General features: G+C 47.2%; 1 protein-coding gene across 3 annotated transcripts in view; it reads right to left on the bottom strand.

Moving 5' to 3' along the window:
• The window catches only part of CCDC85A (coiled-coil domain containing 85A), a 926,772-nt gene that overhangs the window by 685,523 nt on the left and 213,356 nt on the right, over nucleotides 1–27,893 (bottom strand). Inside the window, exon 3 of one of the 3 annotated variants that reach the window (XR_011203693.1) lies at nucleotides 14,525–14,735. The exons of the other annotated variants lie outside the window; for them this stretch is intronic. The gene's annotated coding sequence lies outside the window, so the exon portion shown is untranslated. The remainder of the gene's footprint in view (nucleotides 1–14,524; nucleotides 14,736–27,893) is intronic. 3 annotated transcript variants of the gene reach the window in all.

The raw sequence follows: 27,893 nt of genomic DNA, 5'->3' as shown, positions 1-27,893 counted from the left end.
CTAAATACTGCAGCTACTCACATCTCCTAAAATGTGATGCCTCCATATTGCATTTCCTGTCACAATTGAGAGGCCGCCCACACAAGTGGGTAAATTTTTTGGGGGAGAACAATGGGAGCATAGAATAGTAGAACAATTGTTATTCTCTATGCAGTTAATTTCCATTTTTGCTTTCAAGTATATTCCAGTGTGCAAATAAGAACACATTTTTCAAAATGCCGTCCAAATCTGAACAGAACTTGAAGCATCTTGCTTCACATGATAGTATAGGTAACTTCAAATTCAGGGTTGTTAGAAAAGCAATCCCAATGTCAGTATCTAGTGCACACAAAAAAAAATACCTTTGTTTTAATCCTGCTCATTTTTCATTCAGGCCAGTCCTGACTGGCCTGTTTTGATAAGACTAGGCCATCACTCCCCTGGGGTACTAGAGGTTTGAGGAGTTTCCTCGAAGAGTGCGACCTCAGTGCCCTGAAAAAGAAGCTGTTGGATGCCTGAAACAGGAGGTTTGGCATAAGAAGGCATCCGCATGCATGGTACTGCAGGAATGTGGAAGGCTCTAGACAGTATGCAAGAGGAACCGTGACCCAGGTGGGGTGACTGAAAAGTGTGTCACATTGGGGAGGTACTTAACTTATTCACGTTGCTCCCTCTGCTACAAAGGAAATATCCCTGGCTGTGCGGGCCCCCTTACAAGACTCTGAAGCATGGCCCCCTTGGAAAAATAATGTAGAGAGCTATGGGGGTCACACAATTGGGGTGCAGTGACAGTAACACATACAAACTGTTGGGTGGCCCTGGATTCCTGGCCTGGGTGCACATGAACTCCAAAGCCCGTGCATTGTGTGCGAAGTAGTGGCAGATGATGACAGACTACCTCTGGCTGGGAGCCTGCAGACAGACCCCAACAAATAGCTCAGAGGTGCACCTGGGACTGTATATTCACTGTGGTGCTGCGTGGTTTCAAGCAACAAGATCATCAACTACACTTAGGCGACATCAGGAGCGAGGAAGCAGCCAGAGGAACCACCAGAAACAACACAAGGAGATGCCTCAGAGAGGGTAACACAGGGACCCTCTTTGGCAGACCTCATGGAGGCAATCACACAGACCCTCACTGAACTGGTCACTAAAATAGACATGGTGGCCATAGATGTCAGTCTTCTGAGGATGCTCCTGTGCAAGGTGGCCAATTGTGTAACGGCAATGGAGGATAATGTAACTGAACTGCAAAGGCAGGTGACTACATTAAAAGACATGGGTTCATCCCTACAGAAGTTGTCAGAGCGTCTGGAGGACCGTATGGAGCACACTAAGGGTAGATCAGGAAGAAACAACCTGCGGTTTGTGGGGTTGGCAGAGAGAGAGGAAGGGCAGTCCACAGAAGAATGGCTGATGGCTGCATGGAGAGAGCTCATAGAGCCTTGTCACCCCCCCCACACACACACCCAGGAGCACCTCCACAGAAAATAATTGGCTGTCTATTTAATTATAGGTACCAGAATGCTATTCTGTGACACATACGTGCCACAAGGACAGCTACAGTTTGAAGGACAGCCCTTTTTAATAGTTCAAGCGGCATCTGAGTGCCCTCGACCTGTGGTATATTCTGGTATTCCCGGCAAAATTGAGAGTGGTGCATGACAATAAAGTACTTTTTTCCTTAATGCCACAGAGGAAAGTGACTGGGTGGATTCAGTGGCTGGTGCAGCATGGTCTGCTTCGGCACCTGCGGCAAGTGCAGCTCTGAGCAGGCACAGACACTCTTTTAAGTGAGAGAGGTGATCAAAAAGTGAGAGGTTGGTGCCCTCCCTGGCCTGTCGGGCCTTATAATAATAAGATCAGATGGAACCCTTACGCAGACACCTGCACTGCCTAACTCCCATGACCTATTCTCAGAAAGACAAAGTAATCCAAGTTTGGGTATGGGCAGCACTGAGGATTGGACACATTGAACGAGAGGAACTGTGGGATCGCCTTTGTAACAAAACTGACACTGAGCCTTGTGGTAAAATTGGTGTGAAAGATGGAAAGATGGCGGGGTCTATCAGACATGGTAAGTAGAGGGGCTCACAGCCTGGAGACACCTGTTTAATGTATATCACTAAGGGCAGAAGGGAATACTTCCGTTATTTTGTGTTTTTTTGATAACCTAAGCTTTAGCTGCAACAACAGAGAAGTAATGTGGAACTGGCAGAGATCACAGACTACAGGGGTTCAGGTCTGGGAAGCCTGCTAGAGTGCTGACCTCTAGCGAAGTGTAAGAGGTTAAGAGGAGAAGTGTTAAGATTCCAGTTTAAGTTGTGATCTCTGAGTTTTTTCTTCAGTTTAGGTGATTGGGTGGGTCATGCTAGTTTCTGCTCTGCTGAGTTTGCAGCAGGATGAGATAGCTTCACTACCCAAGGGGAGGGGGAGGGCATTGAGGGAATATTTCAGTTTCATGGTTTTGCAGTTTCAAGGGCATTTAAGCTGGTATTTGGGGTGGTCAACAATAAGTCTGCTGTAGCGAGGCCCTGTGTGTTGGAAGCGAGCTGAGAAGGGGAGAGGAGTAGGGCCTGACATGGTTGTTTGGGAATGGATGGTACATTTAAATTGCTGTCATGGAACATGAAAGGTCTGGTCCAGGTGGAGAAGCGCAGCCATGTACACGATTATATCTAAAGCGCTATTGCAAATCAATAGCATTTCTTCAAGAGACACATGTATGAGGGAACTATATCCCAAGTCTCCAGAGGTGATGATGCTGCATCATACTCTGTGTTTTGTTAGAGGGTCACTAATACGGGTGGCCCCGGGGGTTCTGTTTTGGAATGGGGGACATGTACTAGACCTGGGGGGGATATGTGGTTCTGTTTGGGAAATTAGACAGGAAAGAGATTTGCCTAATAAATGTTTATGCTTTGAATGCGGATAGTGAGACCTTCTACAGTGGGGTGCTTAAGTTGTGGTGCTATATCTGACAGAAGACATAGGGGGTCATTCTGACCCTGGCGGCCGGTGACCGCCAGGGTCACCGACCACGGGAGCACCGCCAACAGGCTGGCGGTGCTCCCGAGGGCATTCCGACCGCGGCGGTTCAGCCGCGGTCAGAAAGGGTAAACCGGCGGTCTCCTGCCGGTTTACCGCTGCCCCATTGAATCCTCCATGGCGGCGGAGCGCGCTCCGCCGCCATGGGGATTCAGACACCCCCTACCGCCATCCTGTTCATGGCGGGAAACCCGCCATGAACAGGATGGCGGTAGGGGGTGCCGCGGGGCCCCTGGGGGCCCCTGCAGTGCCCATGCCAATGGCATGGGCACTGCAGGGGCCCCCGTAAGAGGGCCCCGCAAAGTATTTCAGTGTCTGCTTTGCAGACACTGAAATACGCGACGGGTGCAACTGCACCCGCCGCACCCCTGCAACTACGCCGGCTCAATTCTGAGCCGGCGTCCTCGTTGCAGGGGCATTTCTGCTGGGCCGGCAGGCGCTCTTTCGGAGAGCGCCCGCCGGCCCAGCGGAAATGTTTAAATGGCCGCCGCGGTCTTTTGACCGCGGTGCGGTCATTTCACGGCGGTACCTTGGCGGACGGCCTCCGCCGTCCGCCAAGGTTAAAATCACCCCCATAATCCTGGCAGGACACTTCAACAATGTCATAGAGATTGCTGCACAGAGATCCACCTAGTGCGCACATAAAACCAAATATGACTAAACAGTTAGTGGACCTTTTATGTGAGCTAGCAAAGATGGGCCCTTGATGATGTAGGCACCCAACCACCAGGACTTACTCTTGCACTACCGCAGCAACTAACACTTGCATCCAGTTGGATTACTAATTTCTACCTGTGGCTTTGCTCCTGCAGGTAGGGGACATTTCCTATCTGGCTAGATACCTATCAGATCATTCCCCACTACTCCTGGCCCTCGTGAGGGGGTGTAGGTACCCGGGAGTTCCATTGAGAGAATCCAAGTGGAGGTCTTTACTGACCCTCCTTTGAGGCAGTGGTTCTGGATGAACTTTTCGATTATTTCGATGAACACTGGGGGAACTCTGGTGCGAAGTCTTGGGACTCGGAGACGATGAAGGTTGTGCTGTGAGAAGTCTGTATTAACACTACATATGAGGTCAGGATACAGCTGGAGTGGGACATTAATCATTGAAAAACTGAGAATCTTAGGAGAGGCTCTCCGTACACAGCCACAGGAGGAAAGGCAACAAGCCTTTAGAGAATTTTTCGGTGAATAGCACGGACTGGAAAAACATGTATTCACGGCATACTGCCACAGACTTAATGCAGACGGCGACACCATTGCAGCCATGTTAGCTAGGTTGCTTAGGCAACAGTCGTCCCATGAACTGGTTATGCTATTACAAATTGCAGTGGGGAAAACAAGGTTACACACAAGTAACCATCAAGGAGATGTTCAAGATGCACCTAAGCAGACTCTATGCAAACTGTAATGAGGGATCGTGTGACAATGGAGCAACTCTTTTGGTAGATCTACAACTTGCTAGGTTGGGGAAGGCGGAAAACGCCTCACTGGGAGGGCCCATAAAAAAGAAGGAAATAATTGCCAGTATATGTTGCTTAAAAAAACACAAAAAACACGGGGGCAGTAATGGTTTACTGGTGGAATTTTATCAAAAATATGCAGCCATTCTTGCTGACAGATTTCTGGAGGTGTATCTGGAGGCACGAAAGGGAGAGTGCCTACCTGCTTTGATGGGGAAGGCCCTAATTGTGCTAGTCCCAAAACCTCGGCCTATAGGCATTTGTTGCTTCTAAATGTAGACGCAAAAATACTGAGTGGTGTATTGGTGGCCCGTTTGTTGCTGCACTTACCAGCGCTCATCCACACCGACCAGTGTGGCTGTATACCACATTGTACTACCATGTATAATTTGTGCTGACTGGCCCATGTTTACCACACTTCATGCCAAGTGTAGGTACCTTATGCCCTAGCCCTGCTCGACAACAAGCAGGCCTTTGACATGGTGCAAAGGGAATACGTATGGCTTGTAATGGGAAGCTGAGACTTGGACCATAATACATTCCATGGGTCAAGTTACTGTAAGTAAGCTCTATCACCCGAGTACGTGTGGGCACCATGGTGTCAGATGGAATCTAGCTGACTAAAGGGATGTGACAGGGGTGCCCATAGTAGCCTCTATTATTTGCCATAGCCATGGAGCCCATGGCAATGCTACTGCGCTGAGTACTGGCACCATGGGGGATCCGCTTGAGGGAGACCACACATGTAGTTTCTCCCTATTCCGACAATGCCATGATAAATGTGCATAGCCCTGAATCCTTTTTTCTTGGATGTCACACGTGGTTCCATTGGGCCCTTGGCTAGGAAGTGGGTAGACTCCCTTCCACGGGTGGAGCTTACCTGGGGTACGGAGGGAATCAGGTATTTGGAAATAAGACTGGCCCACACAGAAAGTAGGTTTTATGACCTAAATATGTGAAGTGCACGAGAGGGGCTGAAGACCTCCATCTGACTCTGCGGAGAGCTTCCTCTATCATTAATAGGTAGAGCTGCTGTTGTTAAAATGGTGGTGCTCCCTAGATGTCTGTATGGGCTACAATATACATTGTATGAAATTCCCAGGTGATATTTCATACAACTGGAGAAACTGATATTGGTCTTACTCTTGGTCAAGAAAGAGGGTGAGCATGCTATACTTAAACAGATGTCAGAGCAGGGTGGGATTAAAATTCCCAACCTGGAACTCTACTATTTGGCATCACACTTACACCATGTGGTGCATTGCCTGGATAGTGAAAATAACTTGGAGAATGAATGCTAAGAGGCACATATGGATAACACTCTCTATCTACGCTGCTTAAGGATGGCACACAGCTGCAGAAAGATGCGCCCTTCTTGGTGCGCTGTGTATACGGTGTATGGACACGGACAGTTGCCCATGTGTTACAATGGGCCCCGTATGCGAGAGATATGGCTCTGTGGGATATAAAGCAATTTGCCAGGATTGAGGAAAAAATATCCATCTCAAATGGAAAGACAACGGTTGCAATATTTTGGGAGACTTGTATTTGGGTGGACAGTTTATCACCCAGGATGACGCCATTGGCTTCTTTGGGCTGTGCGAGGGACAATATCTACAGTATGCTAAAATATCAGCAACGGCACGATCACTGCGGGCTTGCTTCCCAGAGGAGCCACTGGTTTTGCACACTCTGACTAGGCTACTAGATATGACGGGGAGACACTGACTGATATCACAAATCTATAGGACACTATGAGAGGACCTGCCCACTCTACTACCTAAGACACAGACAGCATGGGAAGACACACTGGGAGATGTGGGATGTGAGAAATGGGAGAAACTTCATGAGGAGGCTAAAATGGAGAATTCTAATGTACATTTTAAACTCATTCATTATAATTTCATTCACTGACTGTACTTGGCCCCAGCCTTACATCACATATATCCCACAAGATCAGGTAATTGCCTTTGATGCAATGCCCTAGAAGCAGATTTTATACATATGGTCTGGCAATGCCCATCCCTAACGCTCTGCTGGAGAGACATAGGGGGTTATTCTAACTTTGGAGGAGGTGTTAATCCGTCCCAAAAGTGACGGAAAAGTGACGGATTTACCACCAACCGTATTACGAGTCCATTATATCCTATGGAACTCGTAATACGGCTGGTGGTATATCCGTCACTTTACCGTCACTTTTGGGACGGATTAACACTCCTCCAAAGTTAGAATAACCCCCATAGTAAGGAACCTTGATAGAGCCACAGGTTGGACAATAACACCTACAGCTCAAACTCTCTTGCCGGTGTTAGTCCCGAAACCTAAGGGAAAGAAACTTAGTTTTAAATGTGTTTTATTAGGACTCCTATTGACAAATCTCTGTATTGCCATTAAATGGCTGTGTAAAAGGCTACCCAGATATGAAGAATGGCTCTGCGATATGTTGAAATGGGCAGTAGCAGAAGAGATGAAGCATGTATGGAGTAATGAAAAACGTGCGAATGACTTGCCTGCATGGGAACGAAGGTTGACGGATCTCTAAAATGCACTAGAGGGGTCGGCGATGAGGGAAAAATGGGGATGTTATGCTGGGTTAGGCCTTCCTGACAACTCCAATGGAGTGCTAGCACTCGGGGTGAAAGAAGTTGGGTAGATAGGCAGGTTACACATACATGTACATGTATTCACTGGATGTTGTAGAAGAGTGAGCAACTCCTTGACAGCCAGGAGTCCTGCGGGCCACTGGTCCAGACGTGAAGTGATCTAACAGGCCTTTATCTGGGTATTGAACATGGTATGGCCTCTATATTCTGGACAGGAAAGATACAGTGATAAGAGCAGCGGGGCCATGGGTGGGCGTTCAGGTAGGTCTATAGTGATAATGTTATTCTGATGTCTTACCTTTTTGTGGTGTACTGATAATACTGAACTATGGATCTGTAAACCTTTGAATGTTTGCTAGCAATAAAAAAAACTTGGTAAAAAATAGTCCTGAATTCATAAGACTATGACAGATGCAATGGTATATTAAGTTTGTAAATTGGCCATCAGGACAGAGCATTACTTGAGTGAGGTACATAAATGACCCCTTGCGAAATTCGGAATTTTGTCTACAGTTCAGAAGCATATATCTTTCCAGATCCACCCATTGGTTTCACACACCACACACTGCAAGTCGGTAGCGCAACCCCCCAAAAAAGGAAAAATAGACTACCGCATAGCAAAATGCCAACACCCTGGTAAAATAAAATGTGCTTTCACAACTGTTCTTGTAACTGAAACCTGGGAAGACAGTTTTCTTAGCACAGCAAACCAAGTATTTATGCCATTTCCGTGGAAAAAAATAACATACCCTTTCTTGCACTGCACTTTTTTTTGTTTTGTCAGAAACAAAACATAGTTTTGCTATGTTTTGGCTATTTTCTCCATTTTCTTCAGGAGAATACACGAACCAGGGATCAGTCACAATTCCTAACATGTAGGGAAATGGGACACAAATTTGGCCTGGATTCCTTTGGCGTTATCAAGGATGGAGCATTAAGTGCCCCAAAACCTCTTAGAAGGCCTCAACACTGTTAATATCTAACGGATTGAACATGCCTCCGATAGCAGCAGGATGCCCCCTTTTTAATGCAAATAAACCCATAAAATTGAAGTGTCTATTTGTAATACCTTAACTATCCATTAATAGATGGATTAATCAAAATATAAACAATCCCTGACTTCTTACCACTATGTTTTCCCATATTATATTCATAAAATTCAACTCAGCTTCAAGCCCTGTAGCACAGTAAGATGACCGAGCTAATTAAGCTCCTTTAATTTGCTGACAAGAGCAATTCAGCACTTCAACCTTCTGAGGATGGTAAATTGAATATCATTAAAATATGCAACAAAAGCACAGGCTAGTTACAGCTCTTAGAAAGGCTCTTAGAAAGGCCTGATGCACTGTATTTTCAACAATTTATTATTACCAGACCTTCGGCACCTACTCCCCTCCCCCTATAATTATGATGATCATTTGACTAAAACTGATACAGTTATAGTTTAGAATCACAGGGCATGTGCATACACCTTATTTCCATAGAGTCAGTAAACAACCTCTTTCAGTCAAGAAAAGGGAATGGCTAGTCATCAAATATGTTTACTGCTGCTGATGAAATATGCTTTAAGCGGCCAAGGTAAAATTAGACGTAAACGGTGATAGATTATACAACACGAGATTCATTTTCCTTGAATGTTAGCTGTCAGGGGTTTTCAAAGACAATAAAGGAGCTATTCTCACAGTTAAAATCTGACGCTTATACCAAGTTTAAAAAGAAAAAACAACTGAAAATATTCGCTGTTTTCAAGCAGAGTAGAACAAAGAACATCTTTTGGATGCAGTGTATAGTAAGACTGAAACAACAAAAATCAAGTAAGTAGAAGTTGAGTTATGATATTTTGAAGAATTAAAAAGGTTTTAGAACTTGGGAACAATAAGTGCCAATTTGAATTATCTGGTTGCGCTGGACCAGGGTGAAGTCAACAGTTCAGGCCGACAGTGATGGAGCACTGGTTGGGGACAAGAGCCACTTAGGTCCTGTGAACAAAGCACCTTGATCCTGGCAGCAACAGCGTGATGTGGAGTGTAGATGAGCGGATGCGTTGACCGATGCATCAATGCCAGGCCCGCAGTTGAGGTGATGTGTTGATTTTCTTCACACATTGGTGGCGATGTGTCAATTCCAAAAACTAAGCACCGACCCTAGATGCATTGGTTACGAAGTGCGATGCGCCCAGTTTCTCTGTGCAGTCAAGGGGATGCATTGATCTCTCCAAGCTGTTACGATGGTGGTGCACGGGCCCAAGCATCAGGCTCTCAAGGCGATGTGTTGACTTCCATGAGTGGCGCACGGGTTCTACTCTCTCAACAGGGTTGATGCACGGGTTCTGCTCCAAGCAGACTTTTTAGCTTTTTAGCACTTGGGAACAATAAGTGCCAAGGGAATTTTCTGGTTGCGCTGGACCAGGGCGAAGTAAACAGCTCAGGCCGACTGCGATGGAGCACTGGTTGGGGACAACAGCCACTCAAGCCCTGTGAACAAAGCACCTTGATCCTGTTAGCAAAAGCGTGATGCAGGGTGCAGACAAGTGATGTGTTGACCGATGCATCGATGCCGGGCCCTCAGTTGAGGTGATGCGTCGATTTTCTTCACACTTCGGTGGCAATGTGTCAATTCCAAAAACGAAGCACCAAGCCTCGATGCGTTGTTTGTGAAGTGCACACAGTCAAGTTGATGCATTGATCTCTCCAAGCTGTGACGAGGGTGGTGCACGGTTCAAAGCATCGGGCACTCAAGGCGATGCACTGACTTCCTAGTGTGATGCACCGGTTCTACTCCTGCAACAGGGTCGATGAACGGGTTCTGCTCCAAGCAGACTTTAGAAGTCTCAATTTCACTGGTGAAAGTATCTGGGTCCACTTCTAGTGAACCAGGCACAAAAGCAGGGGTAGGTAAGCCAGCAAGCCCTTGGAGGTCACTTGTGGTGCAAGACAGAGTCCAGCTCTCCCTCAGCAGGGTCAGAGAGCCTCAGGCTGCAGGACCACAGAAAATCAGTCCTTTGAGGTCAGCAGTCCAGCAGAGTAACAGTCCATGATGACGCACAGTAGTTCTTCTGGCGGATTCCAGCAGTAGTTCCAGAAGTGGCTGATTTGGTGGGGTTAGAGACCCTGTACTTATACTCAATTGTGCCTTTGAAGTGGGGGTGACTTCAAAGAAGGGCCTTTGAAGTGCACAGAGGCACTTTCTTCCTAGCCCTGGATCCAGGCTATCAGTAGGAGGTAATCAGCTCTTTGTGTGGGGCAAGGCACTGCCTATTTTGGTGGAAGTGTCAGCTCCTCCTTCACTTCCTGCCCAGGAAGAGCCATCCGAATGTAGATGAGTTCTCTAACACATCTAACCTTCCTGTGTTTGTGGCTGTCTAGAAGGAATTTTAAAAATATAGCTGTCGTCCACCCCAGAATTGCATTGGAGACAGGCTGCAGGCACACAGCACTGCAAGAGCAGAGACATGTCCACTTTCTAAAAGTGGCCTTTCTAAAATTGTAATATTAAATCCAACTTTTCCAGTAAAGAGGGTTTATCATTCCCATTCCAGTGATATGAAACATAACAGAGACACTCCTCCTCAATCAGGAATTATAGCTTAAAAGTGTGGTAAGCACTTCCCAATGATAACTTACGAGAGGAGTAAGCATTACATTAGTGAAAAACATATGGAGGTGTTTTCACTACTAGGACATGCAAAACAGTAGAGAAAAACTCATTTGGGAGTTTTTCATTCCAGGACATGTAAAACTTAAAACTACATCCCCTACCTTTTACTTACACAGCACCCTGCCTTATGGGCTACCTAGGGCCTGGCTTGGGGGGTGACTTGGATATAATAAACGGGGAGTTTTAGGCTTGACAAATGGTTTTAAATGTCAAGTTGAAGTGGAAGGAAAACTGTACACACACTATGCAGTGGCAGGCCTGAGACATGTTTAAAGAGCTACTTGTATGTCGGTGGCAGGCCCATTAGTACCATTTAACTTACAGGCCCTGGTTGTAGGGTGTATCACATTATAAGGGATGTGTAGGAAAATTAAATATGCCAATTGTGTATACACCAATGTTACCATGCATAGATACCATTGATGTTTACACTGGTCAGCAGTGGTAATGTGCTCAGAGTCCTAAAGCAAACAAAATGATTCTGAAAAAATAAGATGAGGCACGTAGGCAAAAGGTTTCGGGGAAGACCATCCTAAGGCTCACAGGTTTGACAGATACCAAGGATTATTTTTCAGTCTTACATGTTTTTGGAGGTTGGGATCCATTCCCCCCGAAGAAGCTATTAAAGGAAGCTGCCTAAATTATGAATTTGCAAAAAGATAGGACATATTTAGTTCCAAAATCTTCAATTTCTTTAATGTTACAAACTTTGGCACATTCTGATATGATTCCATATCTATCTTGTTTGCCAAATCCAACTCTTTGATCTGAAACGTTTAAGTTTAGCTTAGGATGCATTCCCACTTTGCAGGTACAATGTATGGCACTGATATTTAAAGTAAAGGGGAGAACTTGTATATGTGACCAGACATTGAAATGTACAAGTACACATGTTTTAATGGATTGCCATGTGTTTTTAAAGTTGTCTTAACTGTTTTGCACCCATTGGATGTATAGGAGACATGATGCTATTGACCTGCTACCCAGTATGTGCTTTTTTGATGTTGCTGTGGGGTTTGGACTTTTATGAAGATCAGTGAGGGCATTGCATAACCTTGATTTTAAATGATGTTAAAGCTGTTTATTAACCTTATTTCTATGTATTTGTTTTATGTACAGGTGTAGATAAACATATTTAATTGAACCTCCTCTTCATATGCAACCAATGCAGGCATGATGAATGTTTGCCCTATTTTTGCACAAGTGCAGCATTCATAAATTTCTGTAGCAGCAATGCTGCTATGTAGATTAGTATAAAAACGTAATGTAATGATCAAGGTGCCACTGCGGTTGGTTGTATTGGATTAATGGAATTAGTTGATTTAAGTGTTAATTGCATGTATCAAAGTCGTTTTCGTAAGATCCAGCTTATAAAAGCTTAATACTAAGAATGAGATGGAAAATCAAAGGGCAGTGCATTACGCATTTACAAATTTACAATATACTATATATAATTAAATATACTCTTTTTATTTAATCAAGTACATTCTCCTTCATCACTATTTACCTAAAGTATTTACATCTATAACAGAGTATTCGGTTTCTGCTTATCTTCTTCCGGTTCCATCAATGCCCCTGAGTCTAGGGGTAGCAGGGGCAAATGACAGAGGTCCCAAAGAAAAAGCCAAGGATAGCAATTGTTATCCAGTCTGATCTTAGTAGACATCCAGGTAGCTAGAGTAATTATTGCATGAATGTTGCCTCCTTTCAAGTTGTGTTACTTCTCTTATAAGAAAAACTGTAAAAGCAGTTTATGGAACAATCACAAATCAACCTTTAAAACTTCAGTAAACACAAGTTTCTGTTTAGCGATCCTTGGAGTCCTGCACTCCACTAAGCGCTCTATATTCTGGTATAATATAGTTAATGTTTTGTTGCCTGCTTTTCGTTGATTTATTGCTGTGGTTCTGCGGGGATTAAGGTTGCTTGTTTTCCTGCGGTAAACTCCTCACTTTGAGACTTCTCATTACTGGGTGCTGTTGGGCTTGGATCTGGTTTTGACTTGTCCGTACCTTTAACGGATGTAGATGATTGTAAAGGGATAGATTTTTTCCAGATACCTGTTTTCTATGTAGGCTCCATGATTAAACATTACCACCCTGATAGGCTTCAAACCAGCAAACAGACGTTCAATGGCTAAACTTCAGGTAAGCATCTAGGATATGCACCACCATCATGCAAGTGATTGCAACTGTAATATACATTGGAAGACAGGAATGGCCTGGGACATAAAACAAGCCCTGGCACCAAACAAAGATAACACCCATTACTGAACTAAAAAGCTAACAAAGTGTCTCATGTTTGCAAATTGGGACAGTTTTGAACTTGTAAAGACATGCTCCAGGTGTTTTGCAACTATGGAAGACTACAAGGAGTTGAGGTTGCTGCAGACAATTTTTGTTTTCATATCAGGGAATTCAACAGTAAAAACTGACCCAGCAGACCATAAACCAGACCCGTAAACAGCCAAGACACTGGCCCACAAACTGTCTTGTCAGACCAGTCTATTGGGCACTGCCTGAATGCCCTATAGTCTATTCAGACCCTGCTGGAAAAAAAAACTATTAGTTATGCTGCTCACGGGAGGTAGTGATTTCTCCATCTAGCTCCTACTGTGTCTTTCCGTAAGCCCTTCTTCTCCTACAATAAATGCAGGGACAGTTTGCTTTTCTAAATAACCCTCCACCCCTGAAAAACCTTCTAGGACTTCGCATTCATTGCTTCTGCACCGTTATTTACAGAATCTATACATTCTCCCTCTCTGCCCTTATATGCTTTCCAGGGTTCAAGAATGAAAGTAACTCATATGACTGCTGGCAAATTACAACATAATATCTTGTTATATTCCAAACTGGTCTCTGAATACAGATCTGCTTTGCATTTGTATGGGGCCCAGAAATAATAGAAAGGAATAGCAAAAAATGTACTTGGGAAGTCAGATATGACTAACATTAGGTACAGCAGTGCAGGGTGTTCAGAAAAAGTAAAATTAATCTATCAATACCATAATCAGGCTATATAATCTCTGGACTGTGTATTAGGAGGTTAAGAATTCCTGGTGGAGTCTGTGTTGTCAAACGTGTGCTTGTATTTCTATAATTTACTGGTGTCTTAAACACATTTGCTCTGCAGATATTACATCAGTGCACAGGACTTTAGCCTAGTCCACCATAACACCCCGCACCAAGAACATACATTGGGGGTTGGAGAGGAGAGATATATCTTCAAGTGGAATGTTGTGGTTGTTGAGAGTTATGTTGAAAGGTCTGTTGATGGTGCCAGAGTTTAGGACCATAGCTAGAGGGTACTGGAGTGCGAGGTGCTAGTACTGAAAGTTACACAGGTCTTGAGAGCAGAATTAAGGGTCAGTGGGTCAATGGGTTAGGTGTCTGATCAAGGGATATCTTAGAGTTTAGTACAAAGTATTCAATAGGAAATGTTAAACAAAAGAATAAGGAACTTCGATTTCGACCAGTTCTTTTTGGAACCTGATCCGTATGCACATTTTGATCAATTTAAATCCATTTGTTGCTTTTATATACCTAAGGTCTCATTCACATAGAGCCTCCGTAGTCACACTGGAAGACCAGCAGGCATGGCTGGGGTCCTGCACTAGTGGTGGGACCTCCGTACTGCAGTTATCCATTGTGGGGGTCCCGCAACAACTGTGGGGCCTTCTCAGCGGCTGTGGAGGCCCTTTGTGAATCAGCCCTTTGGAGTGCTTTTTAAAGATATTAGTCTTAATGTAGGCTATAGTATTTAGTAATGATTTACCTATTCATTCTCAGCATTGACACTGCTCTCACTCCCCACTGCCAGTCCAACAAAAACAAATAACAGCACTTGTTCAGCATAAAATCCAGTACTTGAACGGTCCTTTCTCGGGTCTGAAAGTCACCAGCAACTAAGATTGTGCAGTGTTCAACTCCATCAAGTGGGTCCCATCTGCTACACTGTCAGTCCTGGTTCACTTCACCTGGGAACACTGCAAAAGAAGTTATGACAGAAATCATCACTATTTTGCATGTTCCTTGGTTGCCAAATCTATTAATTCAACTCAGCTGCCTCTACCAAGTTACTGCTAGCTACACACAACTTTTATGTGTATGGTATTTTCACGTTTCTCCAATGCATAAACCCACCTCTGAGTTTGGGTGTATGGATCCTCAGCCGTTCCCAACCAGGGTCAGACTGGGACACAAAATAGGCCTGGGTATCATATGAAAGTGGCTCAAATTAGCGAACAAGATAGCTAGAAAAGTGACCTACATTTGTAACTCAGGCCAGTGTCGAGTTTGTGAAGAGTAAGGCACACTGTAAGGGTATTTTGCAAGGTACAGGTGACTGCATGCATTTGTATTTGCTGCAGGCAATGTTTGTGGTGACATTAGGGAAATCAGCAGTAAAAACCGTCCCACCTGACCATAAAACTGGCCCACAAACTGCTTAACAAGTGGCCCACACAGATCTGTCAGATCAGTCCATCGAGCACTGCGTGATTAACATATAGGTTAGTCCGACCCTTTTCCCTACTCTTGCAGGCATCATATCAGCACTTGTTTCTCAAATTAACACGCCTAATTTAACTTGGCCCTCAAATTCAACTAAATAAGTTTCAAAGATAAGTCTATGCAGCCATGTCTAAAGTTCCAAAATATTCAAGTTCACAATGTGTTAAGATATCCTTGCTATAGTAACTGTTGATAAATCAACCAGGATACACTTTACATTGCTTCGCTCTGTAATTATATGATTGATGGTGGGTACTGTTGTGGGAATTCTATTCTTTATTTTCTGTTATCTAGCATTGTTTACCTCCTGAACACTTGTGCATTTGTCTCACACAGCTATTTATAAATAAAGATGTTTTATGATAGACTGTTAAAGTGCAGAACTGCAATGAATGTACCTGCACACCCCAATAAATCACATGCTACAATAAACAAGCAGTACAGATACAAAATACAATCAATTCCTCTTTGTAGCTTTTCACGTGATTTACAGGAAATGAAAATAGTTTATGATTTTTAAACAGATGACTGCTGAAATACATTCAACACATTAGCAGAATGTCAGGTAAATGTCAAATGAGCAGACACTATAAGACTACAATGAGCTGAGATTTAAATGGATATTACCAAGCGGCCAAAGCTGTTTGCACTGCTATGTGAAAACTAGATGAGCAAATGGCAGCATTTATGAGAGCAAAATTTAAGTGATATCATGCTCTTGAAAATGGATTTACTTGCATCTGAAATTTCGTCGTGCTTATAAAATTTTAAGCATGAGTAAATCTACTTGAGAGAGCAGAGTGTAATTTTAAATGTGAGTAAATCATCCCAATGGCGTGGGTTTTGAACTGGGAGGGTGCAGAATCCAGAAAAAGGTGCGAACTCCCATAAATGTTTTTGATATGCATAAACCTTTTCGCTGGTGGTTTCCAAGTCTCGAAAAGGTCAGAGTTTTCCTGTTGTTAAGAGCAACAATAAATCTGCTATTAGGGAAAGAAAGCTGGGGGAGCAACACAAAGTAACTGGAATGGCATAGTGAGCATGCACATTTGAAACTCCATGACGGCTTTTCCCTAAGAGAATGTTTTCAAAATGTACCTAGTGCCATGCAAAAATGTCGGAATTCTTCTTTTCTGTGCGTGGGTAAGCTTATGCATTTGACTGATATTGGAGTTTGGCAAATGCTGCACATCTCAAGGACTACACCAAGAAAGTTACAAATTTGCTTCAAACGTTGAAGTACCCCCTATTGGAAGCATCTTTCTTAATTTCCTTTCTCAATAGAATGTATTATTTTCACAAACAACATTACCGGCAATTCGTGTGGTAATAATATTTGACTTTAGAAAGCATACTTCATTTTCCCTCCATAATTTATCTTTTATAATTTAAAGTTAATCGAGTAATAAAAAACTGGAAGACACACAAATTGTAGCAAACCCTTTGTTTAAGAGGGTCATTTTTTAGTCTTGTTGTGGGACTGAGCATGCCATGCACCCAAAACCTAATTAGGAAGATTTTGTCCAACATATTCATTTGCATTCGCTTGTAGGGTTTTTAAAAATATATTTTTGTGGGTGTCTGTATGTCCCACTGATGAATAGACATATGCATCTGCCACAAGAAAACTAAGGCCCTCATTATGACATTGACGGTAAGTCCCACTTACCGCCATGCCGACTGCCACCAACATACCGCTACAGCGGCAGTATACCGCTACCCATATTATGACCCACACATAGCAACCCGTCACTATACAGCCACACACACAAATCCGCCAGCCCAAAGGTCAGTGATAAAATGGTGGTAGCAAAACCCACACCATTTCACCAACAGAACAACACCCACAGCATTATGACCCACGAATCACCGCAGCGGACATTCAACCGCTGTAAACCATTGGCGGTACATACCGCTGTGCTCAAAATACACACAACCTAACAAAACAATACTACATTGGACAATTCAAACTACACACACCTGACACTCATACACACACCACACACCCACACCACTATAAGAACGAGAGACACACCAAGAGCACCCACAGAACCAGAGCCACAGAACACCATCACCCATACACCATCCACACACCTCACAGCACACACCCCAACACATCACCCCACACACCCTCACACACCACTCACACTACACCCATGGCACCACAAAGACACCCCAGGTTCTCAGAGGAGGAGCTAAGGGTCATGGTGGAGGAAATCATCAGGGTAGAACCATAACTATTCGAATCACAGGTGCAGCAGACATCAATTGTAAGGAAGATGGAGCTATGGTGGAGGAGCCTGGACAGGGTCAACGCCGTGGGACAGCATCCAAGAACAAGGTATGACATCAGGAAGAGCTGGAACGACCTACGGGGGAAGGTACATTCCGTGGATGCAAGACACCAGATAGCTGTACAGGGGACTGGTGGTGGACCCTCACCACCTCCCCCACAACTAACAATATGGGAGGAGCAAGTCTTGGCAATACTTCATCCTGAGGGCCTGGCAGGAGTAGCTGGAGGACTGGACTCTGGTAAGTCTAATCTTTACTACTTTCACCCCCCTACCTGCATGCCATTACATACCCCAACCCTCACCCTCACTCCCATCACTCCAGCACCTCCCACACACGCCACCATCACAACACACCCAATCCAGTACCCAGCGCTGCATGCACCACCAATGCATGGACACCACTTACAGCCCTGCATGGACACCCATCACCACAGCATGACCAGCAGAGAGAATCACCTAGCCCACAAAATCACTACTCACACAAGGAAACGCTGACATGGCACTCACAACCATAGAGGCCAACACACCCATGCACAAGATGTCATACGCAGAAACAATAACACTGCATTTACATCCCCACAGGTCCCCCACACAACGTCACCGGAGAGGAGGTGCCAGCAACACCCAGTCCACCCACAGAAGAGGCCCACAGTGATGACAGGAGCTCTGCTCGCCTGGATCAGGATGACCAACCTGGCCCATCAGGGACCTCCGGACAGTCGGTTACCCAGCCACAGTCCCATACCACGACAGAGCCTCCCCCCTCAGGAAACACCAGCACAGCACCCACCCAGTGGGCCCATCCCTCTGTCCCCAGGACACATCAATCAGCAGTGTGTCCACCACTACAGTGACCCTAGGACACCCCACAAACACAGGACGATCAGAGACGTGGGGTCAGTGGCAGTGGGCACACTGTTCAGGGGACAGAGGCACAGGACAACAGGTAAGCTGGGAGGACTGCTTTGCAACAGGGGGAGGACAAGCCCAGGGAACCGACTATCCAGGAGGCACTCACCAACATCCTGGGAGCATACCACCATTCCCAGGAGACTATGGCCCTCATTCCGACCCTGGCGGTTTGAAACCGCCAGGGTGGAGGGCAACGGAAGCACCGCCAACAGGCTGGCGGTGCTTCCAGGGCTATTCTGACCGCGGCGGTAAAGCCGCGGTCAGAAAAGGGGAACCGGCGGTTTCCCGCCGGTTTTCCCCTGGCCCAGGGAATCGTCCATGGCGGCGCTGCTTGCCATTCGGAGCCGGCTTCCTCGTTGCAGGGGCTTTCCCGCTGGGCCGTCGGGCGATCTTCTGGAGATCGCCCGCCGGCCCAGCGGGAAAGTCAAAATGACCCCCGCGGTCATTTGACCGCGGTGCGGTCTTTGGGCGGTTTCCGCCCGGTGGGCGGCGCCCGCCGCCCGCCGGACTCGGAATGAGCCCCTATGTGCCAGATACTGGCCAAGTTGCAGGAGACCCAGCGGCTGCAGGAGGGACAGTACCTGGGGATCAGGGAGGACCTGAGGGACATCCACACCACTCTGGTCACCATTGCAGGGGTGCTGGCTGACATGGCCAACACCATGAGGGAGGCAGTGGCACACCAATGGGCCCCTGACACTAGCCACACCGATGAACAGCCCTCCACCTCCTCTGACGTTAGTGGACAGGAGGCCCCACCATAAGAACAACAGGCCAACAGCACCCCACCCCCTGCAGAAGGAGAACCACCTTGCAAACTGTCCCTGCGATCCAGGCAGAAGCCAGAGAACATTGCCAACAACCCTACCAGGAAATAAGACTCTCCTGATTGTCACCCTTCTGTCCCACTCTGTCACCCTGTCCACCTTGAACTGCCATTCCTCCAATTCTTATGCCCCCTTGGACAATGCACCTGTGATACAAAGAGACTGGACTCTATCCTGGACTCTCCTCCACCATCACCCAAGCCCACTGCACATCCCCATGAAATTTTCAACAATTAAACACCTTTTGCAAAAATACAAGTATGCAGTATGTCAAATGATTTAAGTATGCATCCGTTTAACAATCTGTAGACATTGCAAGTAGACTGTGCAGTAATTTATACATAGGTATGACCTGTGTTGTGCTGCAGTCAATACACCAGGAGCCAGATTAGGGCACAAATATCTGTGAATAGACATGCCAAAGGGTACAGTAAGTGGCCATAGTAGTGGGAACAGCAGCCTGCCAGTGAAAATTTACAATACAAAACTGCAACGGAAGGTCAAGTCACAGTGTGTTACCTGTGTGTCACTGGAAGTACTGTTGTATGATGGATATTCTGTTGTCCTCATCCTCATCCTCTGCCTCCTCTTCATCACTGTCCACAGGCTCCACCGCTGCCACACGACCATCTCCAGACTCATCCTCCTGCAGAAAAGGCACCTGGAGTCTCAAAGCAAGGTTGTGCAACATGCAACATGTCACGATGATCTGGCACACCTTCTTCGGTAAATAGCACAGGGATCCACCTGTTAGATGGAGGCACCAAAACCTGACCTTCAGGAGGCCAAAGGTTCGCACTATAATTCGTCTTATTTGCCCATGTGCCTCATTGTAATGTTCCTCTGCCCTTGTCCTGGGATTTCTCACTGGGGTCAGTAGCCATGAGAGGTTGGGGTAACCAGAGTCACCTGTAAATATCGAGGGATCCCTGTTAACCAGACACTCACCCTTAGGGCTAACCCCACACCCATATACCAACATACACTGGGTGGGGACCATGGGCTCACCTATTAGCCACAACCTGTGCCTCTGGAGTTGAGCCATCACATATGGGATTTTGCTATTCCTCAGGATATAGGCATCATGCACAGACCCAGGATACTTTGCATTCACATGGGAGATGTACTAGTCCACCAGGCACACTATCTGCACATTCATAGAGTGAAAGCTCTTTCGATTTTGAACACCTGTTCATTTCTCCGGGGGGGGGGGAACAAAGGCAATATGTGTACCATCAATTGCCCGAACAATGTTCGGGATATGTCCCATTGCATAGAAGTCAGCTTTCACTGTGGCCAAATCCTCCATCTGGGGAAAAACAACAATGTAGCTGCGCATGTTTTTCATCAGGGCAGACAACACTCTGGTCAGCACGTTTGAGAACATTGGCTGGGACATTCCTGCTGCCATGGCCACTGTCACTTGGAAGGAGCCACTTGCCAAGAAATGGAGCACATATAGGTCTTGCACAAGAGGGGGGATCCCAGTGGGCTGACGGATAGCTGAGATCTGGTCTGGCTCCAATTGGGCACACAGCTCTTGGATTCTGGCCCTATCAAGTCTGTAGGTGAGGATAATATGCCTGTCCTCCATTGTTGCCAAGTCCACCAGGGGTCTATACACGGGGATGTCTCCATCTCCTATGCATCCTCAGCGGTTGTACTCTTGGGGGCAAAACAATGAGCATCAGGTCAGTTTTCAACATTTCCTCATTGCACAATGCATTGCATGTTGCGACAGAAACAGTATGTTTATGTTTATTACCAAAATGTGCTTATGTCAGCGGTGACGCAGTGAGGTGCCATGGCCTCGCCCCCTGAAATGGCGGAGGCCTGTCCTGTGTGGAGGGACAGGTGGAAATGAGGTAATGCCGCTGACGTTGTGTGCCGTTGCGGGAGGTGGTGGAGTACCGCCGTGCAAATCCTCATTGGTTATCATTGGGCCCTATGGGTTACAGTAGCCAATGGTGATGTACGCCGGTGGTGATGGTACACACCGCCACGGAGGTGACTGCCATTTTCTATCTGTTGACTCACTTGCTACCTGACATTCAACAGGAGAGGACCTACACTGCAAGTGCTGCTGTGACCTGTGTCTGGAAGCGACCATGGCTCGAGTCACTGGGGAAAGGGCCCTTGCCTTCACCGCTGCATAGTTGGAAAAACTGGTGGATGGGGTCATACCCCAGTACCGATTGCTTTCTGGGCCTCCAGACCAACAGGTGAGTACACATGATGCATGGGGCATGAATGCATGGTGTGATGTGTGTGAAGGCTTTGTGTAAGGGGGGGATGTAGGGGTCCTGGGCAGCGTGCAGCATGTATGGTGGGCAATGGATGTGCGTAAGGGGATGGGAGGGATATGGTGGGACATGGGTGTAACAGGCTGGACGGTATGACTGATCCCTTGTCCGTTTTCATATTTCTGTAGGTCAGCGCCCATCAGAAAAAGGGTATATGGCGTGCCATCGCCAAGGACGGGTGGACCCAGGGGGTCTACGGCAGGAGGAGCACCAACTGTTGCAACCGGTGGGAGGACCTGAGACGCTGGGCAAGGAACGTGGCAGAGGAGCAGCTGGATATGGCCTCCCAACGAGGAAGGGGTGCCTGTGTGTCTTCTGTCTCTTCCCCCCAGCTTTTTGTTTTGTCACCCTGTCCTTATGTGCATTAGCACCATCTGGCGGAGGAGCAGAAGCACCGGCAACGGAGGGAGCTGCATCCCACATTGCCCTGGAGGCCGAATCCACCGACCGTGATGGCATCAGTGGGATGGAGGGCAAGGGGCGCACCACGGCAGAGACAGGAGGGGACAGTTCTGACAGTGATATCTCCTCCAAAGGAAGCTCCCTGCTGGTGGCGGACAGCTCTGTGGCCACCCCAAGTACAGGTACAGCTGCCACCCCCCTTTACCAGCACCGCCCTCCCAGCAGCCCCTCAGCAAGTTTCCTGTACCCGCTCACCCAGGAGGGTGGGCATCTCCGTTGCCCCATGCACCTGAGTCACCTCCGGCCCTGCCCCAGTTAGCCCTGCTGCCCTGAGTGAGGAGGCTATTGACCTCCTGCGATTCATCTCTGTTGGCCAGTCAACCATAGTGAATGCCATCCAGGGGCTGGCAGGGCATTTGCAACATACAAATGCATTCCTGGAGGGCATTCACTCTGGCGTGGCGGCCCAACATAGATCATTCCAGGCTCTGGCCTCCTCCCTGATGGCAGCCATTGTCCCTGTCTCTAGCCTCCCCCCCCTCCAACCTCCTCTACCCAGTCCCATTCCGCTGAACCACAACCTATCCCAAGCACACAATCAGATCAGCATGCACCCAAGACAACACTCAGGAGTGGCTCAGGCAAACACAAGCACCACACATCATCCCACAGGCACTCACACAAACACAATCCAGAAGTAGACACACCAACATCCACTGCCTACACTGTGTCCCCCTCCTCCTCCCCGTCCACCTCCCTCCCAGTAGCGTCTCCTCTCACACCTGCATGCACTACATCCTCATCCACTACCTCCATCACCATCATGCCTATCACTACACGTCCCTCACTGGCAGTCACCACCCCCACATCCATGCACATGTCCCCCTGTGTCCTCTCCCACTGTGTCTGGTCCCCCTCCTCCCAAAGAACACAGACACCAGCACTCAGACACCCAATAGCCATCCACCCCACAACAGCATCCAACCCATGTACCTGTACCCAAACACAGCAGACAGACGCCTCCTACAACCACTCCCTCTTCCTCCACTCCCAAAGCTTCACCCTCTTCCTGCACCGCTGTCCCTAAGAAGTGTTTCCTCTCCACCTTTGAGCTCTTCCCTACCCCTTCCCCGTCCTTCACCCAGGCCAGCACCTCAGCCAACCAGTCCACGGCCACTGTAGTTTCGGCAGCTTCTGCAAGTGTGAGAGGCTCCAAGGAGACACCCATCAGCACTGTCAGTGTGTCTGCACCAGCTGCCAAGGACAAGGCCAAGGAACAACCACCAGCTTCCAAGGGCAAGGCCAAGGCCAAGAAACAACCACCAGCTGCCAAGGGCAAGGAGGCACCACCAGCTGCCAAGGGCAAGGCCAAGGAACAACCACCAGCTGCTGTGAAAGGATGTGAGCCGCCACCACCAACCATGCCGCTTCAGTCGTCCAAGGCTTCAGGGGAAGGGCTGGAGCCTCCCCCCACCACTGGAAGCACCTCCACCAGCATCGCCAGCAGCACCCCCAGCAGCACAATTGGCAGCAGCAGCACAGCCCCAGTGGACAGCAGCGTCCGAGCCTGCAGGGGAAGGGCTGGAGCCTCCCCCCACCACTGGCAGCACCAACACCATCACCACCAGCAGCACCGCCACCAGCACCACCAGCAGTACCACTGGCAGCAGCCCCAGTGGGTAGCCGTCTGAGGCTGCAGGAGAAGGGCTGGAGCCTCCCCCCACCACTGCCTGCACCGCCACCAGCACCACTGCCAGCAGCAGTCCCAGTGGGCAGCTGTCCGAGGCTGCAAGGGAAGGGCTGGAGTGTCCCCACCACCACTGGCAGCACTGACACCAGCACCGCCAGCAGCACCACCGCCAGCACCACTGCCAGCAGCAACAGCCCCAGTGGGCAGCTGTCCGAGGCTGCAGGGGAAGGGCTGGAGCCTCCCTTCACCACTGGCAGCACCAACACCAGCTCCGGTACTGCCACCACTGTGCAGCCATCACCGCCGGCGGATGGACTGTAGTCCTGCCTCCATGGAGTGTCATGCATCCTGCCCACAGCAAATCTCGTGCATCTGACACCCAGGTGAGAGACTGTGACTTTGCACTCCCCAAGGGCTGCATCACAGGGCACAAAGCCCCCTCCAGAATCAGTGGAAGAAGGCATCCACTCACCCCATCCTTGCCAGGATGAAGCAAACTGGGCAACAGCCCCCCTCCAGAACCAGTGGAAGAAGGCATCCACTCACCCTATCCTTGCTAGGATGAAGCACACTGGGCACCAGGCCCCCTCGAGAACTAGTGGTAGAAGGCATCCACTCCCCCCCTCCTTGCCAGGATGAAGCACACTGGGCACAAGGCCCCCTCCAGAACCAGTGGAGAAGCCATCCACTTGAGAGACTGTGGCTTTGCACTCCCCAGGACCAAGCAGTGGGAAAACCACCCACTTGAGAGACTGTGGCTTTGCACTCCCCAGGACCAAGCAGTGGGCATGTAGCCCCCTCCAGGAGCAATGGCGTTGTACCATCTTCCAGCTGAGGTGAACCCCCTTCCTCCTGAGGTGCCTGTGTGTTTTCAAGCTGATGCCCCAGCAGTGTTCTCTCCGTATTGAGGCAGGAGTCAAGTGGGGCCTTGGCCTATGTGATATGGCCCTGTGGCCCATGGAGATTATGGACTGGGAAGTGTCCCTTTGTTTGTATATCTGTAAATACTGTTTTGATTTTTGAGGACGTATTTCTAATATTTTATATTATTACACTCACTTTTTTCCAATCATTTTGTCCTTGCATTAATCCTGAGGGGTAGGGGGTGAATATGTAATGTTATTGCATCTGCTTGTGTGTATGGTGTTGGGGGTGATGGGTTGTGTGTTGCGTGTGTGTGTCACTCTCTTTTTCCTCCCCCCTCCCCTGTGTGCTAGGCGGCATTACTCACCGTGGTCATCATCGCCGTCGTTGGTATTCCTGGTGTAGGAGGAGGTATACAATCATGGGAAATATGTGCAACTCGGGCTCTATGGCATCGTGGTTCTTCCTTGAGTGTCCAGAGGTGAATTCTTCGCATTCTGTGTACTGTTTCCGCCATGCTTTTGATGGCATTGGTACCGCCCCAGAAAAGGTGGCGGATAGGTCAGTTGTAATAGTGTGGGCGGTACATTGTCTTCCGCCTGGCTGTTGGCGGTTACCACCACAGTGCTTGTTGCTACCGCCGTGGCGGTTGGTGTGTTAAAGTGTCTGTATGTGTTGGCGGTTTCCGCCGTGGTCATAATTCCATTTTTTTCACCGCCGGCCTGTTGGCGGTATTACCGCTGCTTTATCACCGACCGCCCGGGTTGTAATGAGGGCCTAAAGCACTAAAATAACTTAGGACCAGATCTCCTAAGCATTTTAACTGTTGTAAATGCTCCCAATTGCCTTTTGTGACGAGTAAAATGCTTTTCCGGCTCCTAAAATGGGATTACAAATGGATACTGATTCAATATATGGAAAGGGCTTGTTTGTGGCATCCCTTCCAAATACCGAAAGGGTAGCTAACATATCAATGTTTTTCCACCAAAATGCAGTTGCGAAACACTGATGAAATTTGATGATTTTTCCATCTTGTTGATATAAAGGAAAATTGTGAAAAGACAAATCGAGAGTAAAAATGAATTAGGTTGGTGTAGGTGAAAAGACATTGTGTTGTTGGAAGTCCAGTAGATTAGGAGTCATATTTATTTTAGGGGGGTGTTGATAAAATAATTAATTCAGTTTTCTGAGGTTTCGATGAAGGAGATCTTTTCGTCTATGTTTGCTCTTGGATGCTGTAATTTTCTTACAAATAGACCATAAGCTAGTATCTTTCATATTATGATGTGTAGTGTTTCATACATTATCAGACATTTTTTGAAAGCTAGCACTTGTTATGTTAGGAGTTAATCATGGTATTTTCATTACGGGTGTAAATAGCCATGTTTTTTTAAACTGTGTGCCCATACTGGTTGACAATGCCTATGAAATGAGATCCTGCTGAGCCATGGCATCTGATTTAAAGAAGGAATCAAAACACAGGCAGGCAAATGTACTATTAATTACAGAACTTTATTTATTAATTGGTAGCACTAGCACCAATCTAATTTTTTGCGGTACATGAAGCATCATACAAAATGGACCCTACAGAAAAGGACTAGTTTTTCCCCCAACATAGCTCAGCAACCAGACTTGACATGCTGCAATCTATGAAGGTGAGAAAACAGAACAGGGCCTTTACTAAGAGATGGTGCTGTATCCTCTTCCCCTGCAATGGCGCAATTTAGGCTGCCTTACTCCAATGCGCACACCCTTGCACCATTGTGCAAGAATATGCGAGTGATATCAAGCATAGGTTTTGTACAGTAAAAGTATCTTTCCAGTACAAAATAGCATGCTTGGGTATCCTTCCAGTATATTGTATATATGACGTGCTTTAAAGCATATATGCTGAAATGCAAATTGATATATATATTGAGAAAAGTAAACTTCCCTCACATGTTACACCTACTGCAAGGAGAAGTCATTTTTGTCGCAAATCCTTGTCTACCTGTTTTAGTAGATAGTTAAGTGCATCAAAAACCATAATCGGGGCATGAGAACACCCACGAGGGCAGGGCCCTGAGACAAACTAGAACAAAGTAGTGATTAGAGCTAATTTTATTATTTAGGGCTATTTGCCAGTGCAAAAAAAAGTTTGCACTGGAAAGTAAGGGCCATATTTATACTTTTTGATGCACAACTGCGCCAACGCAGTTGTGCGTAAAAAATTTTAACGCCATTCCAAAGCGCCATGCGGGCGCCTTATTTATTGAATTACATTAGCCGGCGAAGCTGACTGGTGTGCGTAAAAAAAAATGACTCACACCAGGCAGCGCCGGCGTAGGGGAAAATGGAGCTTGGGCGTCAAAAAATGGGGCAAGTCAGGTCTGAGGCAAAATTTTGGCCTCAACCCGATTTGCGCCATTTTTTTTGACGCCCAACCCCCATTGAAATGACTCCTGTCTGAGCACAGACAGGAGTCATGCCCCCTTGCCCAATGGCCATGCCCAGGGGACTTATGTCCCCTGGGCATGGACATTGGGCATAGTGGCATGTAGGGGGACACAAATCAGGCCCCCCTATGCCACAAAAAAAATACAAAAAAAATACTTACCTGAACTTACCTTAAGTTCCCTGGGATGGGTCCCTCCATCCTTGGGCGTCCTCCTGGGGTGGGCAAGGGTGGCAGGGGGTGTCCCTGGGGGCAGGGGAGGGCACCTCTGGGCTCCTTCCGAGCCCACAGGTCCCTTAACGCCTGCCCTGACCAGGCGTTAAAAAATTACGCAAAAGCGGCTGGACGTCATTTTTTAAGGCCCGCCCACTCCCGTGCGTCATTTTTGCACGGGAGTTTAAATAAGGCGCACATGCCTTAGAGTCATTTTTTAGAAGGGAACGCCTACCTTGCATATCATTAACGCAAGGTAGGTGTCCACGCTAAAAAATGACGCAAACTCCAAGATCTTTGGCGCTAGACGGGTCTAATGCCAAAGTATAAATTTGGAGATAGCTTTACGTCGGATTTGCGTAAAAAAAAACGACGCAAATCCGGCGCAAACAGAGTATAAATATGCCCCTTAATGTCAAAGGAACACTTTGCGCCAGCTTGCACCAATTATTTGAAACAAACCAGACACAAAGTATTAGTAAATCTGGGCTTCAGCTTCTTACTCACGGTGTCAATGCCCTGGATCAAGGAGGGTAGAGGCCCTTGGTAAGCTTCTAAGTATTATTTGGTAAGTAGTGGAACATCTTGAAGCTGTAGGTAGGGTGCAATGCAGATCGCTTTTCCTTCAGCAAGGGCATGAAGTTTTCTAATTTCCAGTGTAATGCTGGCATTATTAATTCCTGCAGCAAA

This window comes from Pleurodeles waltl, chromosome 5 (genome assembly GCF_031143425.1).
Source record: "Pleurodeles waltl isolate 20211129_DDA chromosome 5, aPleWal1.hap1.20221129, whole genome shotgun sequence".
NCBI classification, from domain to species: Eukaryota; Metazoa; Chordata; class Amphibia; order Caudata; family Salamandridae; genus Pleurodeles; species Pleurodeles waltl.
The sequence above is the reverse complement of the archived record's forward strand: the minus strand, read 5'-3'. Positions and strand labels throughout refer to the sequence as shown.